The following is a 14,985-nucleotide window of genomic DNA, read 5'->3' as shown; positions in this document are numbered from 1 at the left end:
ATCGTGAAAAATGCAACCGGTCTGCGCAGAATGTTGACAGGAAACGAACTCGGTGCACTGATTACGGCAGGGCTACCAGCGCTACGAGACGAGCCATTACGGAAGCGTTAAAATCTTCGCCCGAACAGGGATTCGAACCCTGGACCCTTAGGTTAAAAGCCTAATGCTCTACCGACTGAGCTACCCGGGCTCACGCTTGTTGTGCATGGAGCGACTGCAAGCAATGTGAATAACTGGAACGCGTGTGTAGGCGTACTACGGTAATTGCTGGCTTCTGGCGCAACTGGCGACTTCACCGACTTCCCACTGACGCTGGTAGCACCCCAACAGCGGACCAGTGCCTCTTCTCCCTTTATCCCGGTGCTGACAGTAATTGCATCCTGTGCCTGCTTCCCCCGATTACGTTCGGTTGAAGCTCCGGAAGGTGGGCGACAAACGAAGGTTGGAAGGCCAAACGATGGAGGGTCGTGTGCGCAAAAACTTCCCTTCCGGTACCGGGAATCGAACCCGGGCCTCCTGGGTGAAAGCCAGGTATCCTAGCCACTAGACCACACCGGATTTGCTCGAGAAACGTGAGATTTACTCCCTCTCTTCTCGTATTTCGTGCTCAATCCGGACTCAGTGTTGTTATCTGTTTGCGAGCATTTTTGCGCGTGCAGACTGGCATGGCGCACAGCTCGAAACTGTCTATTCATTGCTGTTTGCATCATATTTCACTCATAACAGGGGAGGAGAATGATCAAAGTTGTACCTTGCCATAATTGGAAGTAAACATTGTGACGCTGAGGCGTGGACTCCTTGTGGATAACAAACGACAATTAAGTTCGTTCGCTAGCAATAGCAACGCCGTTAATTCAGCCGTGATGTACAGCAAATTAAATGCCCCGGGTGAGGATCGAACTCACGACCTTAAGATTATGAGACTTACGCGCTACCTACTGCGCTACCGAGGCTCGTTGCAACCATCATCCCAGGAATCTTGGTAAGTCTCACATATTAGAGATAGACAGTTTGCGCTTTCTCAGGAATCTGTTGTGTCGCTACGCGTGCTTTCCCGACTTGCTAGAGTAAACTGCTGCCGCAGCTTTTTTAACGACGGAAAGCAGCACTGCCTGAGGTTACAGTACATCGCCCTTGCGGCACCTGAACACAGCGGCCTGTAGGGCCAGGCCGACGCTGGAGTTCAGTAACAGCACGCGGCCGTCCAAGTAGGGTCTCTTGCGTGCTGCATGTTTGGTTCTTCTCACAGCGAATCCTGCTATACATTCCTGAGGCTGGCGCACCTCAAGCGAGCAATCGGCGCGGCAGCACTATAGCGAGAACAGCAAAACGATGCATCGGCCGGGAATCGAAGCCGGGCCGCCCGCGTGGTAGTCGAACAACCTACCACTTTTTTAGTTGTTGTTCTCATTTTGTTAGTTGCATTTGTTGGGGGCGGACGTCCGATGACGTCCGTGCTTCCCGAGCATATTCCCGAGCAGCTGTCTGCAGGGAAAGTGGGATTGCCACCCAGCGACGTCGGATACAACCGAAAAAAGTGCTACACACGCGGAGTCCCCCACTACACTGCCTCAAAGCGACCGCTCGTCACTATTGCGTGAGTAACGTTGCGGCCGCGGCGACGAGCCTTGCCCAAAGACGCAGCGTGCGTGGAGGCGCTGCCCGAATGCACCCTCCTACCTCGTAAAGCGCCTACAGCTACTATCACCGTGGGCCACTGCCGGCGGGCGGGAAGCCGACACAGCGCGGCGTTGCGAGCAGCGGCTGTGCGGTGGTAGTGTAATGGTGAGCATAGTTGCCTTCCGAGCAGTTGAGCCGCGTTCGATTCCCGGCCACCGCAACGGGCGCAAATCTATGCGTATGAGTATGTGAGCCACGTGCTGTTGAATTAACGTTTTCTTTCCGTCGTCGCTCCACGCAGGCCATCCTGTAGTATGTCCCGACTTGTCCCGACTTTGCTCGGCTGACGCGAAAGCTGACGCTTGGAATTCGCCCTTATCAAAAGGACAGGCGCTATAAACGACTGTGAGAGGTGAGGTGTAGCGAGGTACCAAAACGACAGGCAAACTGCGAAATTTTCTGCTCTCTCTTCTGAAACAAAAAATAAAAAAAACCGACGCAGTCGGTAGGACTCGAACCTACGCTCCCAGAGGGAATCTGATTTCTAGTCAGACGCCTTAACCACTCGGCCACGACTGCTCGTAGCTAAAGCTTCCCTCGAATCGTGAAAAATGCAACCGGTCTGCGCAGAATGTTGACAGGAAACGAACTCGGTGCACTGATTACGGCAGGGCTACCAGCGCTACGAGACGAGCCATTACGGAAGCGTTAAAATCTTCGCCCGAACAGGGATTCGAACCCTGGACCCTTAGGTTAAAAGCCTAATGCTCTACCGACTGAGCTATCCGGGCTCACGCTTGTTGTGCATGGAGCGACTGCAAGCAATGTGAATAACTGGAACGCGTGTGTAGGCGTACTACGGTAATTGCTGGCTTCTGGCGCAACTGGCGACTTCACCGACTTCCCACTGACGCTGGTAGCACCCCAACAGCGGACCAGTGCCTCTTCTCCCTTTATCCCGGTGCTGACAGTAATTGCATCCTGTGCCTGCTTCCCCCGATTACGTTCGGCTGAAGCTCCGGAAGGTGGGCGACAAACGAAGGTTGGAAGGCCAAAAGATGGAGGGTCGTGTGCGCAAAAACTTCCCTTCCGGTACCGGGAATCGAACCCGGGCCTCCTGGGTGAAATCCAGGTATCCTAGCCACTAGACCACACCGGATTTGCTCGAGAAACGTGAGATTTACTCCCTCTCTTCTCGCATTTCGTGCTCAATCCGGACTCAGTGTTGTTATCTGTTTGCGAGCATTTTTGCGCGTGCAGACTGGCATGGCGCACAGCTCGAAACTGTCTATTCATTGCTGTTTGCATCATATTTCACTCATAACAGGGGAGGAGAATGATCAAAGTTGTACCTTGCCATAATTGGAAGTAAACATTGTGACGCTGAGGCGTGGACTCCTTGTGGATAACAAACGACAATTAAGTTCGTTCGCTAGCAATAGCAACGCCGTTAATTCAGCCGTGATGTACAGCAAATTAAATGCCCCGGGTGAGGATCGAACTCACGACCTTAAGATTATGAGACTTACGCGCTACCTACTGCGCTACCGAGGCTCGTTGCAACCATCATCCCAGGAATCTTGGTAAGTCTCACATATTAGAGATAGACAGTTTGCGCTTTCTCAGGAATCTGTTGTGTCGCTACGCGTGCTTTCCCGACTTGCTAGAGTAAACTGCTGCCGCAGCTTTTTTAACGACGGAAAGCAGCACTGCCTGAGGTTACAGTACATCGCCCTTGCGGCACCTGAACACAGCGGCCTGTAGGGCCAGGCCGACGCTGGAGTTCAGTAACAGCACGCGGCCGTCCAAGTAGGGTCTCTTGCGTGCTGCATGTTTGGTTCTTCTCACAGCGAATCCTGCTATACATTCCTGAGGCTGGCGCACCTCAAGCGAGCAATCGGCGCGGCAGCACTATAGCGAGAACAGCAAAACGATGCATCGGCCGGGAATCGAAGCCGGGCCGCCCGCGTGGTAGTCGAACAACCTACCACTTTTTTAGTTGTTGTTCTCATTTTGTTAGTTGCATTTGTTGGGGGCGGACGTCCGATGACGTCCGTGCTTCCCGAGCATATTCCCGAGCAGCTGTCTGCAGGGAAAGTGGGATTGCCACCCAGCGACGTCGGATACAACCGAAAAAAGTGCTACACACGCGGAGTCCCCCACTACACTGCCTCAAAGCGACCGCTCGTCACTATTGCGTGAGTAACGTTGCAGCCGCGGCGACGAGCCTTGCCCATTGACGCAGCGTGCGTGGAGGCGCTGCCCGAATGCACCCTCCTACCTCGTAAAGCGCCTACAGCTACTATCACCGTGGGCCACTGCCGGCGGGCGGGAAGCCGACACAGCGCGGCGTTGCGAGCAGCGGCTGTGCGGTGGTAGTGTAATGGTGAGCATAGTTGCCTTCCGAGCAGTTGAGCCGCGTTCGATTCCCGGCCACCGCAACGGGCGCAAATCTATGCGTATGAGTATGTGAGCCACGTGCTGTTGAATTAACGTTTTCTTTCCGTCGTCGCTCCACGCAGGCCATCCTGTAGTATGTCCCGACTTGTCCCGACTTTGCTCGGCTGACGCGAAAGCTGACGCTTGGAATTCGCCCTTATCAAAAGGACAGGCGCTATAAACGACTGTGAGAGGTGAGGTGTAGCGAGGTACCAAAACGACAGGCAAACTGCGAAATTTTCTGCTCTCTCTTCTGAAACAAAAAATAAAAAAAACCGACGCAGTCGGTAGGACTCGAACCTACGCTCCCAGAGGGAATCTGATTTCTAGTCAGACGCCTTAACCACTCGGCCACGACTGCTCGTAGCTAAAGCTTCCCTCGAATCGTGAAAAATGCAACCGGTCTGCGCAGAATGTTGACAGGAAACGAACTCGGTGCACTGATTACGGCAGGGCTACCAGCGCTACGAGACGAGCCATTACGGAAGCGTTAAAATCTTCGCCCGAACAGGGATTCGAACCCTGGACCCTTAGGTTAAAAGCCTAATGCTCTACCGACTGAGCTACCCGGGCTCACGCTTGTTGTGCATGGAGCGACTGCAAGCAATGTGAATAACTGGAACGCGTGTGTAGGCGTACTACGGTAATTGCTGGCTTCTGGCGCAACTGGCGACTTCACCGACTTCCCACTGACGCTGGTAGCACCCCAACAGCGGACCAGTGCCTCTTCTCCCTTTATCCCGGTGCTGACAGTAATTGCATCCTGTGCCTGCTTCCCCCGATTACGTTCGGTTGAAGCTCCGGAAGGTGGGCGACAAACGAAGGTTGGAAGGCCAAACGATGGAGGGTCGTGTGCGCAAAAACTTCCCTTCCGGTACCGGGAATCGAACCCGGGCCTCCTGGGTGAAAGCCAGGTATCCTAGCCACTAGACCACACCGGATTTGCTCGAGAAACGTGAGATTTACTCCCTCTCTTCTCGTATTTCGTGCTCAATCCGGACTCAGTGTTGTTATCTGTTTGCGAGCATTTTTGCGCGTGCAGACTGGCATGGCGCACAGCTCGAAACTGTCTATTCATTGCTGTTTGCATCATATTTCACTCATAACAGGGGAGGAGAATGATCAAAGTTGTACCTTGCCATAATTGGAAGTAAACATTGTGACGCTGAGGCGTGGACTCCTTGTGGATAACAAACGACAATTAAGTTCGTTCGCTAGCAATAGCAACGCCGTTAATTCAGCCGTGATGTACAGCAAATTAAATGCCCCGGGTGAGGATCGAACTCACGACCTTAAGATTATGAGACTTACGCGCTACCTACTGCGCTACCGAGGCTCGTTGCAACCATCATCCCAGGAATCTTGGTAAGTCTCACATATTAGAGATAGACAGTTTGCGCTTTCTCAGGAATCTGTTGTGTCGCTACGCGTGCTTTCCCGACTTGCTAGAGTAAACTGCTGCCGCAGCTTTTTTAACGACGGAAAGCAGCACTGCCTGAGGTTACAGTACATCGCCCTTGCGGCACCTGAACACAGCGGCCAGTAGGGCCAGGCCGACGCTGGAGTTCAGTAACAGCACGCGGCCGTCCAAGTAGGGTCTCTTGCGTGCTGCATGTTTGGTTCTTCTCACAGCGAATCCTGCTATACATTCCTGAGGCTGGCGCACCTCAAGCGAGCAATCGGCGCGGCAGCACTATAGCGAGAACAGCAAAACGATGCATCGGCCGGGAATCGAAGCCGGGCCGCCCGCGTGGTAGTCGAACAACCTACCACTTTTTTAGTTGTTGTTCTCATTTTGTTAGTTGCATTTGTTGGGGGCGGACGTCCGATGACGTCCGTGCTTCCCGAGCATATTCCCGAGCAGCTGTCTGCAGGGAAAGTGGGATTGCCACCCAGCGACGTCGGATACAACCGAAAAAAGTGCTACACACGCGGAGTCCCCCACTACACTGCCTCAAAGCGACCGCTCGTCACTATTGCGTGAGTAACGTTGCGGCCGCGGCGACGAGCCTTGCCCAAAGACGCAGCGTGCGTGGAGGCGCTGCCCGAATGCACCCTCCTACCTCGTAAAGCGCCTACAGCTACTATCACCGTGGGCCACTGCCGGCGGGCGGGAAGCCGACACAGCGCGGCGTTGCGAGCAGCGGCTGTGCGGTGGTAGTGTAATGGTGAGCATAGTTGCCTTCCGAGCAGTTGAGCCGCGTTCGATTCCCGGCCACCGCAACGGGCGCAAATCTATGCGTATGAGTATGTGAGCCACGTGCTGTTGAATTAACGTTTTCTTTCCGTCGTCGCTCCACGCAGGCCATCCTGTAGTATGTCCCGACTTGTCCCGACTTTGCTCGGCTGACGCGAAAGCTGACGCTTGGAATTCGCCCTTATCAAAAGGACAGGCGCTATAAACGACTGTGAGAGGTGAGGTGTAGCGAGGTACCAAAACGACAGGCAAACTGCGAAATTTTCTGCTCTCTCTTCTGAAACAAAAAATAAAAAAAACCGACGCAGTCGGTAGGACTCGAACCTACGCTCCCAGAGGGAATCTGATTTCTAGTCAGACGCCTTAACCACTCGGCCACGACTGCTCGTAGCTAAAGCTTCCCTCGAATCGTGAAAAATGCAACCGGTCTGCGCAGAATGTTGACAGGAAACGAACTCGGTGCACTGATTACGGCAGGGCTACCAGCGCTACGAGACGAGCCATTACGGAAGCGTTAAAATCTTCGCCCGAACAGGGATTCGAACCCTGGACCCTTAGGTTAAAAGCCTAATGCTCTACCGACTGAGCTATCCGGGCTCACGCTTGTTGTGCATGGAGCGACTGCAAGCAATGTGAATAACTGGAACGCGTGTGTAGGCGTACTACGGTAATTGCTGGCTTCTGGCGCAACTGGCGACTTCACCGACTTCCCACTGACGCTGGTAGCACCCCAACAGCGGACCAGTGCCTCTTCTCCCTTTATCCCGGTGCTGACAGTAATTGCATCCTGTGCCTGCTTCCCCCGATTACGTTCGGCTGAAGCTCCGGAAGGTGGGCGACAAACGAAGGTTGGAAGGCCAAAAGATGGAGGGTCGTGTGCGCAAAAACTTCCCTTCCGGTACCGGGAATCGAACCCGGGCCTCCTGGGTGAAATCCAGGTATCCTAGCCACTAGACCACACCGGATTTGCTCGAGAAACGTGAGATTTACTCCCTCTCTTCTCGCATTTCGTGCTCAATCCGGACTCAGTGTTGTTATCTGTTTGCGAGCATTTTTGCGCGTGCAGACTGGCATGGCGCACAGCTCGAAACTGTCTATTCATTGCTGTTTGCATCATATTTCACTCATAACAGGGGAGGAGAATGATCAAAGTTGTACCTTGCCATAATTGGAAGTAAACATTGTGACGCTGAGGCGTGGACTCCTTGTGGATAACAAACGACAATTAAGTTCGTTCGCTAGCAATAGCAACGCCGTTAATTCAGCCGTGATGTACAGCAAATTAAATGCCCCGGGTGAGGATCGAACTCACGACCTTAGGATTATGAGACTTACGCGCTACCTACTGCGCTACCGAGGCTCGTTGCAACCATCATCCCAGGAATCTTGGTAAGTCTCACATATTAGAGATAGACAGTTTGCGCTTTCTCAGGAATCTGTTGTGTCGCTACGCGTGCTTTCCCGACTTGCTAGAGTAAACTGCTGCCGCAGCTTTTTTAACGACGGAAAGCAGCACTGCCTGAGGTTACAGTACATCGCCCTTGCGGCACCTGAACACAGCGGCCTGTAGGGCCAGGCCGACGCTGGAGTTCAGTAACAGCACGCGGCCGTCCAAGTAGGGTCTCTTGCGTGCTGCATGTTTGGTTCTTCTCACAGCGAATCCTGCTATACATTCCTGAGGCTGGCGCACCTCAAGCGAGCAATCGGCGCGGCAGCACTATTGCGAGAACAGCAAAACGATGCATCGGCCGGGAATCGAAGCCGGGCCGCCCGCGTGGTAGTCGAACAACCTACCACTTTTTTAGTTGTTGTTCTCATTTTGTTAGTTGCATTTGTTGGGGGCGGACGTCCGATGACGTCCGTGCTTCCCGAGCATATTCCCGAGCAGCTGTCTGCAGGGAAAGTGGGATTGCCACCCAGCGACGTCGGATACAACCGAAAAAAGTGCTACACACGCGGAGTCCCCCACTACACTGCCTCAAAGCGACCGCTCGTCACTATTGCGTGAGTAACGTTGCGGCCGCGGCGACGAGCCTTGCCCAAAGACGCAGCGTGCGTGGAGGCGCTGCCCGAATGCACCCTCCTACCTCGTAAAGCGCCTACAGCTACTATCACCGTGGGCCACTGCCGGCGGGCGGGAAGCCGACACAGCGCGGCGTTGCGAGCAGCGGCTGTGCGGTGGTAGTGTAATGGTGAGCATAGTTGCCTTCCGAGCAGTTGAGCCGCGTTCGATTCCCGGCCACCGCAACGGGCGCAAATCTATGCGTATGAGTATGTGAGCCACGTGCTGTTGAATTAACGTTTTCTTTCCGTCGTCGCTCCACGCAGGCCATCCTGTAGTATGTCCCGACTTGTCCCGACTTTGCTCGGCTGACGCGAAAGCTGACGCTTGGAATTCGCCCTTATCAAAAGGACAGGCGCTATAAACGACTGTGAGAGGTGAGGTGTAGCGAGGTACCAAAACGACAGGCAAACTGCGAAATTTTCTGCTCTCTCTTCTGAAACAAAAAATAAAAAAAACCGACGCAGTCGGTAGGACTCGAACCTACGCTCCCAGAGGGAATCTGATTTCTAGTCAGACGCCTTAACCACTCGGCCACGACTGCTCGTAGCTAAAGCTTCCCTCGAATCGTGAAAAATGCAACCGGTCTGCGCAGAATGTTGACAGGAAACGAACTCGGTGCACTGATTACGGCAGGGCTACCAGCGCTACGAGACGAGCCATTACGGAAGCGTTAAAATCTTCGCCCGAACAGGGATTCGAACCCTGGACCCTTAGGTTAAAAGCCTAATGCTCTACCGACTGAGCTATCCGGGCTCACGCTTGTTGTGCATGGAGCGACTGCAAGCAATGTGAATAACTGGAACGCGTGTGTAGGCGTACTACGGTAATTGCTGGCTTCTGGCGCAACTGGCGACTTCACCGACTTCCCACTGACGCTGGTAGCACCCCAACAGCGGACCAGTGCCTCTTCTCCCTTTATCCCGGTGCTGACAGTAATTGCATCCTGTGCCTGCTTCCCCCGATTACGTTCGGTTGAAGCTCCGGAAGGTGGGCGACAAACGAAGGTTGGAAGGCCAAACGATGGAGGGTCGTGTGCGCAAAAACTTCCCTTCCGGTACCGGGAATCGAACCCGGGCCTCCTGGGTGAAAGCCAGGTATCCTAGCCACTAGACCACACCGGATTTGCTCGAGAAACGTGAGATTTACTCCCTCTCTTCTCGTATTTCGTGCTCAATCCGGACTCAGTGTTGTTATCTGTTTGCGAGCATTTTTGCGCGTGCAGACTGGCATGGCGCACAGCTCGAAACTGTCTATTCATTGCTGTTTGCATCATATTTCACTCATAACAGGGGAGGAGAATGATCAAAGTTGTACCTTGCCATAATTGGAAGTAAACATTGTGACGCTGAGGCGTGGACTCCTTGTGGATAACAAACGACAATTAAGTTCGTTCGCTAGCAATAGCAACGCCGTTAATTCAGCCGTGATGTACAGCAAATTAAATGCCCCGGGTGAGGATCGAACTCACGACCTTAAGATTATGAGACTTACGCGCTACCTACTGCGCTACCGAGGCTCGTTGCAACCATCATCCCAGGAATCTTGGTAAGTCTCACATATTAGAGATAGACAGTTTGCGCTTTCTCAGGAATCTGTTGTGTCGCTACGCGTGCTTTCCCGACTTGCTAGAGTAAACTGCTGCCGCAGCTTTTTTAACGACGGAAAGCAGCACTGCCTGAGGTTACAGTACATCGCCCTTGCGGCACCTGAACACAGCGGCCTGTAGGGCCAGGCCGACGCTGGAGTTCAGTAACAGCACGCGGCCGTCCAAGTAGGGTCTCTTGCGTGCTGCATGTTTGGTTCTTCTCACAGCGAATCCTGCTATACATTCCTGAGGCTGGCGCACCTCAAGCGAGCAATCGGCGCGGCAGCACTATTGCGAGAACAGCAAAACGATGCATCGGCCGGGAATCGAAGCCGGGCCGCCCGCGTGGTAGTCGAACAACCTACCACTTTTTTAGTTGTTGTTCTCATTTTGTTAGTTGCATTTGTTGGGGGCGGACGTCCGATGACGTCCGTGCTTCCCGAGCATATTCCCGAGCAGCTGTCTGCAGGGAAAGTGGGATTGCCACCCAGCGACGTCGGATACAACCGAAAAAAGTGCTACACACGCGGAGTCCCCCACTACACTGCCTCAAAGCGACCGCTCGTCACTATTGCGTGAGTAACGTTGCGGCCGCGGCGACGAGCCTTGCCCAAAGACGCAGCGTGCGTGGAGGCGCTGCCCGAATGCACCCTCCTACCTCGTAAAGCGCCTACAGCTACTATCACCGTGGGCCACTGCCGGCGGGCGGGAAGCCGACACAGCGCGGCGTTGCGAGCAGCGGCTGTGCGGTGGTAGTGTAATGGTGAGCATAGTTGCCTTCCGAGCAGTTGAGCCGCGTTCGATTCCCGGCCACCGCAACGGGCGCAAATCTATGCGTATGAGTATGTGAGCCACGTGCTGTTGAATTAACGTTTTCTTTCCGTCGTCGCTCCACGCAGGCCATCCTGTAGTATGTCCCGACTTGTCCCGACTTTGCTCGGCTGACGCGAAAGCTGACGCTTGGAATTCGCCCTTATCAAAAGGACAGGCGCTATAAACGACTGTGAGAGGTGAGGTGTAGCGAGGTACCAAAACGACAGGCAAACTGCGAAATTTTCTGCTCTCTCTTCTGAAACAAAAAATAAAAAAAACCGACGCAGTCGGTAGGACTCGAACCTACGCTCCCAGAGGGAATCTGATTTCTAGTCAGACGCCTTAACCACTCGGCCACGACTGCTCGTAGCTAAAGCTTCCCTCGAATCGTGAAAAATGCAACCGGTCTGCGCAGAATGTTGACAGGAAACGAACTCGGTGCACTGATTACGGCAGGGCTACCAGCGCTACGAGACGAGCCATTACGGAAGCGTTAAAATCTTCGCCCGAACAGGGATTCGAACCCTGGACCCTTAGGTTAAAAGCCTAATGCTCTACCGACTGAGCTATCCGGGCTCACGCTTGTTGTGCATGGAGCGACTGCAAGCAATGTGAATAACTGGAACGCGTGTGTAGGCGTACTACGGTAATTGCTGGCTTCTGGCGCAACTGGCGACTTCACCGACTTCCCACTGACGCTGGTAGCACCCCAACAGCGGACCAGTGCCTCTTCTCCCTTTATCCCGGTGCTGACAGTAATTGCATCCTGTGCCTGCTTCCCCCGATTACGTTCGGTTGAAGCTCCGGAAGGTGGGCGACAAACGAAGGTTGGAAGGCCAAACGATGGAGGGTCGTGTGCGCAAAAACTTCCCTTCCGGTACCGGGAATCGAACCCGGGCCTCCTGGGTGAAAGCCAGGTATCCTAGCCACTAGACCACACCGGATTTGCTCGAGAAACGTGAGATTTACTCCCTCTCTTCTCGTATTTCGTGCTCAATCCGGACTCAGTGTTGTTATCTGTTTGCGAGCATTTTTGCGCGTGCAGACTGGCATGGCGCACAGCTCGAAACTGTCTATTCATTGCTGTTTGCATCATATTTCACTCATAACAGGGGAGGAGAATGATCAAAGTTGTACCTTGCCATAATTGGAAGTAAACATTGTGACGCTGAGGCGTGGACTCCTTGTGGATAACAAACGACAATTAAGTTCGTTCGCTAGCAATAGCAACGCCGTTAATTCAGCCGTGATGTACAGCAAATTAAATGCCCCGGGTGAGGATCGAACTCACGACCTTAAGATTATGAGACTTACGCGCTACCTACTGCGCTACCGAGGCTCGTTGCAACCATCATCCCAGGAATCTTGGTAAGTCTCACATATTAGAGATAGACAGTTTGCGCTTTCTCAGGAATCTGTTGTGTCGCTACGCGTGCTTTCCCGACTTGCTAGAGTAAACTGCTGCCGCAGCTTTTTTAACGACGGAAAGCAGCACTGCCTGAGGTTACAGTACATCGCCCTTGCGGCACCTGAACACAGCGGCCTGTAGGGCCAGGCCGACGCTGGAGTTCAGTAACAGCACGCGGCCGTCCAAGTAGGGTCTCTTGCGTGCTGCATGTTTGGTTCTTCTCACAGCGAATCCTGCTATACATTCCTGAGGCTGGCGCACCTCAAGCGAGCAATCGGCGCGGCAGCACTATAGCGAGAACAGCAAAACGATGCATCGGCCGGGAATCGAAGCCGGGCCGCCCGCGTGGTAGTCGAACAACCTACCACTTTTTTAGTTGTTGTTCTCATTTTGTTAGTTGCATTTGTTGGGGGCGGACGTCCGATGACGTCCGTGCTTCCCGAGCATATTCCCGAGCAGCTGTCTGCAGGGAAAGTGGGATTGCCACCCAGCGACGTCGGATACAACCGAAAAAAGTGCTACACACGCGGAGTCCCCCACTACACTGCCTCAAAGCGACCGCTCGTCACTATTGCGTGAGTAACGTTGCGGCCGCGGCGACGAGCCTTGCCCAAAGACGCAGCGTGCGTGGAGGCGCTGCCCGAATGCACCCTCCTACCTCGTAAAGCGCCTACAGCTACTATCACCGTGGGCCACTGCCGGCGGGCGGGAAGCCGACACAGCGCGGCGTTGCGAGCAGCGGCTGTGCGGTGGTAGTGTAATGGTGAGCATAGTTGCCTTCCGAGCAGTTGAGCCGCGTTCGATTCCCGGCCACCGCAACGGGCGCAAATCTATGCGTATGAGTATGTGAGCCACGTGCTGTTGAATTAACGTTTTCTTTCCGTCGTCGCTCCACGCAGGCCATCCTGTAGTATGTCCCGACTTGTCCCGACTTTGCTCGGCTGACGCGAAAGCTGACGCTTGGAATTCGCCCTTATCAAAAGGACAGGCGCTATAAACGACTGTGAGAGGTGAGGTGTAGCGAGGTACCAAAACGACAGGCAAACTGCGAAATTTTCTGCTCTCTCTTCTGAAACAAAAAATAAAAAAAACCGACGCAGTCGGTAGGACTCGAACCTACGCTCCCAGAGGGAATCTGATTTCTAGTCAGACGCCTTAACCACTCGGCCACGACTGCTCGTAGCTAAAGCTTCCCTCGAATCGTGAAAAATGCAACCGGTCTGCGCAGAATGTTGACAGGAAACGAACTCGGTGCACTGATTACGGCAGGGCTACCAGCGCTACGAGACGAGCCATTACGGAAGCGTTAAAATCTTCGCCCGAACAGGGATTCGAACCCTGGACCCTTAGGTTAAAAGCCTAATGCTCTACCGACTGAGCTATCCGGGCTCACGCTTGTTGTGCATGGAGCGACTGCAAGCAATGTGAATAACTGGAACGCGTGTGTAGGCGTACTACGGTAATTGCTGGCTTCTGGCGCAACTGGCGACTTCACCGACTTCCCACTGACGCTGGTAGCACCCCAACAGCGGACCAGTGCCTCTTCTCCCTTTATCCCGGTGCTGACAGTAATTGCATCCTGTGCCTGCTTCCCCCGATTACGTTCGGTTGAAGCTCCGGAAGGTGGGCGACAAACGAAGGTTGGAAGGCCAAACGATGGAGGGTCGTGTGCGCAAAAACTTCCCTTCCGGTACCGGGAATCGAACCCGGGCCTCCTGGGTGAAAGCCAGGTATCCTAGCCACTAGACCACACCGGATTTGCTCGAGAAACGTGAGATTTACTCCCTCTCTTCTCGTATTTCGTGCTCAATCCGGACTCAGTGTTGTTATCTGTTTGCGAGCATTTTTGCGCGTGCAGACTGGCATGGCGCACAGCTCGAAACTGTCTATTCATTGCTGTTTGCATCATATTTCACTCATAACAGGGGAGGAGAATGATCAAAGTTGTACCTTGCCATAATTGGAAGTAAACATTGTGACGCTGAGGCGTGGACTCCTTGTGGATAACAAACGACAATTAAGTTCGTTCGCTAGCAATAGCAACGCCGTTAATTCAGCCGTGATGTACAGCAAATTAAATGCCCCGGGTGAGGATCGAACTCACGACCTTAAGATTATGAGACTTACGCGCTACCTACTGCGCTACCGAGGCTCGTTGCAACCATCATCCCAGGAATCTTGGTAAGTCTCACATATTAGAGATAGACAGTTTGCGCTTTCTCAGGAATCTGTTGTGTCGCTACGCGTGCTTTCCCGACTTGCTAGAGTAAACTGCTGCCGCAGCTTTTTTAACGACGGAAAGCAGCACTGCCTGAGGTTACAGTACATCGCCCTTGCGGCACCTGAACACAGCGGCCTGTAGGGCCAGGCCGACGCTGGAGTTCAGTAACAGCACGCGGCCGTCCAAGTAGGGTCTCTTGCGTGCTGCATGTTTGGTTCTTCTCACAGCGAATCCTGCTATACATTCCTGAGGCTGGCGCACCTCAAGCGAGCAATCGGCGCGGCAGCACTATAGCGAGAACAGCAAAACGATGCATCGGCCGGGAATCGAAGCCGGGCCGCCCGCGTGGTAGTCGAACAACCTACCACTTTTTTAGTTGTTGTTCTCATTTTGTTAGTTGCATTTGTTGGGGGCGGACGTCCGATGACGTCCGTGCTTCCCGAGCATATTCCCGAGCAGCTGTCTGCAGGGAAAGTGGGATTGCCACCCAGCGACGTCGGATACAACCGAAAAAAGTGCTACACACGCGGAGTCCCCCACTACACTGCCTCAAAGCGACCGCTCGTCACTATTGCGTGAGTAACGTTGCGGCCGCGGCGACGAGCCTTGCCCAAAGACGCAGCGTGCGTGGAGGCGC

At 53.8% G+C, this 14,985-nt stretch overlaps 33 non-coding genes across 33 annotated transcripts; 6 read left to right on the top strand and 27 right to left on the bottom strand.

Annotated features, from left to right (window-relative positions):
- Positions 1 to 117: 117 nt before the first annotated feature.
- Positions 118 to 190, bottom strand: Trnak-uuu (transfer RNA lysine (anticodon UUU)). The gene has a single exon. It is a non-coding gene; the product is annotated as a tRNA-Lys (tRNA).
- A 296-nt stretch (positions 191 to 486) lies between these two features.
- Trnae-uuc (transfer RNA glutamic acid (anticodon UUC)) lies at positions 487 to 558 on the bottom strand. Its single transcript has one exon. It is a non-coding gene; the product is annotated as a tRNA-Glu (tRNA).
- Positions 559 to 880: 322 nt separating this feature from the next.
- Trnam-cau (transfer RNA methionine (anticodon CAU)) lies at positions 881 to 953 on the bottom strand. The gene has a single exon. It is a non-coding gene; the product is annotated as a tRNA-Met (tRNA).
- An 815-nt stretch (positions 954 to 1,768) lies between these two features.
- Trnag-ucc (transfer RNA glycine (anticodon UCC)) lies at positions 1,769 to 1,840 on the top strand. Its single transcript has one exon. It is a non-coding gene; the product is annotated as a tRNA-Gly (tRNA).
- Positions 1,841 to 2,117: 277 nt separating this feature from the next.
- Positions 2,118 to 2,199, bottom strand: Trnas-aga (transfer RNA serine (anticodon AGA)). The gene has a single exon. It is a non-coding gene; the product is annotated as a tRNA-Ser (tRNA).
- A 139-nt stretch (positions 2,200 to 2,338) lies between these two features.
- Positions 2,339 to 2,411, bottom strand: Trnak-uuu (transfer RNA lysine (anticodon UUU)). Its single transcript has one exon. It is a non-coding gene; the product is annotated as a tRNA-Lys (tRNA).
- Positions 2,412 to 2,707: 296 nt separating this feature from the next.
- Trnae-uuc (transfer RNA glutamic acid (anticodon UUC)) lies at positions 2,708 to 2,779 on the bottom strand. The gene has a single exon. It is a non-coding gene; the product is annotated as a tRNA-Glu (tRNA).
- A 322-nt stretch (positions 2,780 to 3,101) lies between these two features.
- On the bottom strand, positions 3,102 to 3,174 carry Trnam-cau (transfer RNA methionine (anticodon CAU)). The gene has a single exon. It is a non-coding gene; the product is annotated as a tRNA-Met (tRNA).
- Positions 3,175 to 3,989: 815 nt separating this feature from the next.
- On the top strand, positions 3,990 to 4,061 carry Trnag-ucc (transfer RNA glycine (anticodon UCC)). Its single transcript has one exon. It is a non-coding gene; the product is annotated as a tRNA-Gly (tRNA).
- Positions 4,062 to 4,338: 277 nt separating this feature from the next.
- On the bottom strand, positions 4,339 to 4,420 carry Trnas-aga (transfer RNA serine (anticodon AGA)). Its single transcript has one exon. It is a non-coding gene; the product is annotated as a tRNA-Ser (tRNA).
- Positions 4,421 to 4,559: 139 nt separating this feature from the next.
- Trnak-uuu (transfer RNA lysine (anticodon UUU)) lies at positions 4,560 to 4,632 on the bottom strand. The gene has a single exon. It is a non-coding gene; the product is annotated as a tRNA-Lys (tRNA).
- Positions 4,633 to 4,928: 296 nt separating this feature from the next.
- Trnae-uuc (transfer RNA glutamic acid (anticodon UUC)) lies at positions 4,929 to 5,000 on the bottom strand. Its single transcript has one exon. It is a non-coding gene; the product is annotated as a tRNA-Glu (tRNA).
- Positions 5,001 to 5,322: 322 nt separating this feature from the next.
- Trnam-cau (transfer RNA methionine (anticodon CAU)) lies at positions 5,323 to 5,395 on the bottom strand. The gene has a single exon. It is a non-coding gene; the product is annotated as a tRNA-Met (tRNA).
- Positions 5,396 to 6,210: 815 nt separating this feature from the next.
- Positions 6,211 to 6,282, top strand: Trnag-ucc (transfer RNA glycine (anticodon UCC)). The gene has a single exon. It is a non-coding gene; the product is annotated as a tRNA-Gly (tRNA).
- Positions 6,283 to 6,559: 277 nt separating this feature from the next.
- Positions 6,560 to 6,641, bottom strand: Trnas-aga (transfer RNA serine (anticodon AGA)). Its single transcript has one exon. It is a non-coding gene; the product is annotated as a tRNA-Ser (tRNA).
- A 139-nt stretch (positions 6,642 to 6,780) lies between these two features.
- On the bottom strand, positions 6,781 to 6,853 carry Trnak-uuu (transfer RNA lysine (anticodon UUU)). Its single transcript has one exon. It is a non-coding gene; the product is annotated as a tRNA-Lys (tRNA).
- Positions 6,854 to 7,149: 296 nt separating this feature from the next.
- Trnae-uuc (transfer RNA glutamic acid (anticodon UUC)) lies at positions 7,150 to 7,221 on the bottom strand. Its single transcript has one exon. It is a non-coding gene; the product is annotated as a tRNA-Glu (tRNA).
- Positions 7,222 to 7,543: 322 nt separating this feature from the next.
- On the bottom strand, positions 7,544 to 7,616 carry Trnam-cau (transfer RNA methionine (anticodon CAU)). The gene has a single exon. It is a non-coding gene; the product is annotated as a tRNA-Met (tRNA).
- An 815-nt stretch (positions 7,617 to 8,431) lies between these two features.
- Trnag-ucc (transfer RNA glycine (anticodon UCC)) lies at positions 8,432 to 8,503 on the top strand. Its single transcript has one exon. It is a non-coding gene; the product is annotated as a tRNA-Gly (tRNA).
- A 277-nt stretch (positions 8,504 to 8,780) lies between these two features.
- Trnas-aga (transfer RNA serine (anticodon AGA)) lies at positions 8,781 to 8,862 on the bottom strand. The gene has a single exon. It is a non-coding gene; the product is annotated as a tRNA-Ser (tRNA).
- Positions 8,863 to 9,001: 139 nt separating this feature from the next.
- Positions 9,002 to 9,074, bottom strand: Trnak-uuu (transfer RNA lysine (anticodon UUU)). Its single transcript has one exon. It is a non-coding gene; the product is annotated as a tRNA-Lys (tRNA).
- Positions 9,075 to 9,370: 296 nt separating this feature from the next.
- Trnae-uuc (transfer RNA glutamic acid (anticodon UUC)) lies at positions 9,371 to 9,442 on the bottom strand. Its single transcript has one exon. It is a non-coding gene; the product is annotated as a tRNA-Glu (tRNA).
- A 322-nt stretch (positions 9,443 to 9,764) lies between these two features.
- Positions 9,765 to 9,837, bottom strand: Trnam-cau (transfer RNA methionine (anticodon CAU)). Its single transcript has one exon. It is a non-coding gene; the product is annotated as a tRNA-Met (tRNA).
- An 815-nt stretch (positions 9,838 to 10,652) lies between these two features.
- Positions 10,653 to 10,724, top strand: Trnag-ucc (transfer RNA glycine (anticodon UCC)). Its single transcript has one exon. It is a non-coding gene; the product is annotated as a tRNA-Gly (tRNA).
- Positions 10,725 to 11,001: 277 nt separating this feature from the next.
- On the bottom strand, positions 11,002 to 11,083 carry Trnas-aga (transfer RNA serine (anticodon AGA)). The gene has a single exon. It is a non-coding gene; the product is annotated as a tRNA-Ser (tRNA).
- Positions 11,084 to 11,222: 139 nt separating this feature from the next.
- Positions 11,223 to 11,295, bottom strand: Trnak-uuu (transfer RNA lysine (anticodon UUU)). The gene has a single exon. It is a non-coding gene; the product is annotated as a tRNA-Lys (tRNA).
- A 296-nt stretch (positions 11,296 to 11,591) lies between these two features.
- Positions 11,592 to 11,663, bottom strand: Trnae-uuc (transfer RNA glutamic acid (anticodon UUC)). Its single transcript has one exon. It is a non-coding gene; the product is annotated as a tRNA-Glu (tRNA).
- A 322-nt stretch (positions 11,664 to 11,985) lies between these two features.
- Trnam-cau (transfer RNA methionine (anticodon CAU)) lies at positions 11,986 to 12,058 on the bottom strand. Its single transcript has one exon. It is a non-coding gene; the product is annotated as a tRNA-Met (tRNA).
- An 815-nt stretch (positions 12,059 to 12,873) lies between these two features.
- On the top strand, positions 12,874 to 12,945 carry Trnag-ucc (transfer RNA glycine (anticodon UCC)). Its single transcript has one exon. It is a non-coding gene; the product is annotated as a tRNA-Gly (tRNA).
- Positions 12,946 to 13,222: 277 nt separating this feature from the next.
- Positions 13,223 to 13,304, bottom strand: Trnas-aga (transfer RNA serine (anticodon AGA)). The gene has a single exon. It is a non-coding gene; the product is annotated as a tRNA-Ser (tRNA).
- Positions 13,305 to 13,443: 139 nt separating this feature from the next.
- On the bottom strand, positions 13,444 to 13,516 carry Trnak-uuu (transfer RNA lysine (anticodon UUU)). Its single transcript has one exon. It is a non-coding gene; the product is annotated as a tRNA-Lys (tRNA).
- Positions 13,517 to 13,812: 296 nt separating this feature from the next.
- Trnae-uuc (transfer RNA glutamic acid (anticodon UUC)) lies at positions 13,813 to 13,884 on the bottom strand. Its single transcript has one exon. It is a non-coding gene; the product is annotated as a tRNA-Glu (tRNA).
- Positions 13,885 to 14,206: 322 nt separating this feature from the next.
- Positions 14,207 to 14,279, bottom strand: Trnam-cau (transfer RNA methionine (anticodon CAU)). The gene has a single exon. It is a non-coding gene; the product is annotated as a tRNA-Met (tRNA).
- Positions 14,280 to 14,985: the final 706 nt, after the last annotated feature.

The sequence above is a fragment of the Schistocerca cancellata genome, unplaced genomic scaffold, assembly GCF_023864275.1.
Source record: "Schistocerca cancellata isolate TAMUIC-IGC-003103 unplaced genomic scaffold, iqSchCanc2.1 HiC_scaffold_596, whole genome shotgun sequence".
Taxonomy (NCBI): domain Eukaryota; kingdom Metazoa; phylum Arthropoda; class Insecta; order Orthoptera; family Acrididae; genus Schistocerca; species Schistocerca cancellata.
Note: the sequence above shows the minus strand (reverse complement) of the source record. Positions and strands in the feature narration are given on the sequence as shown.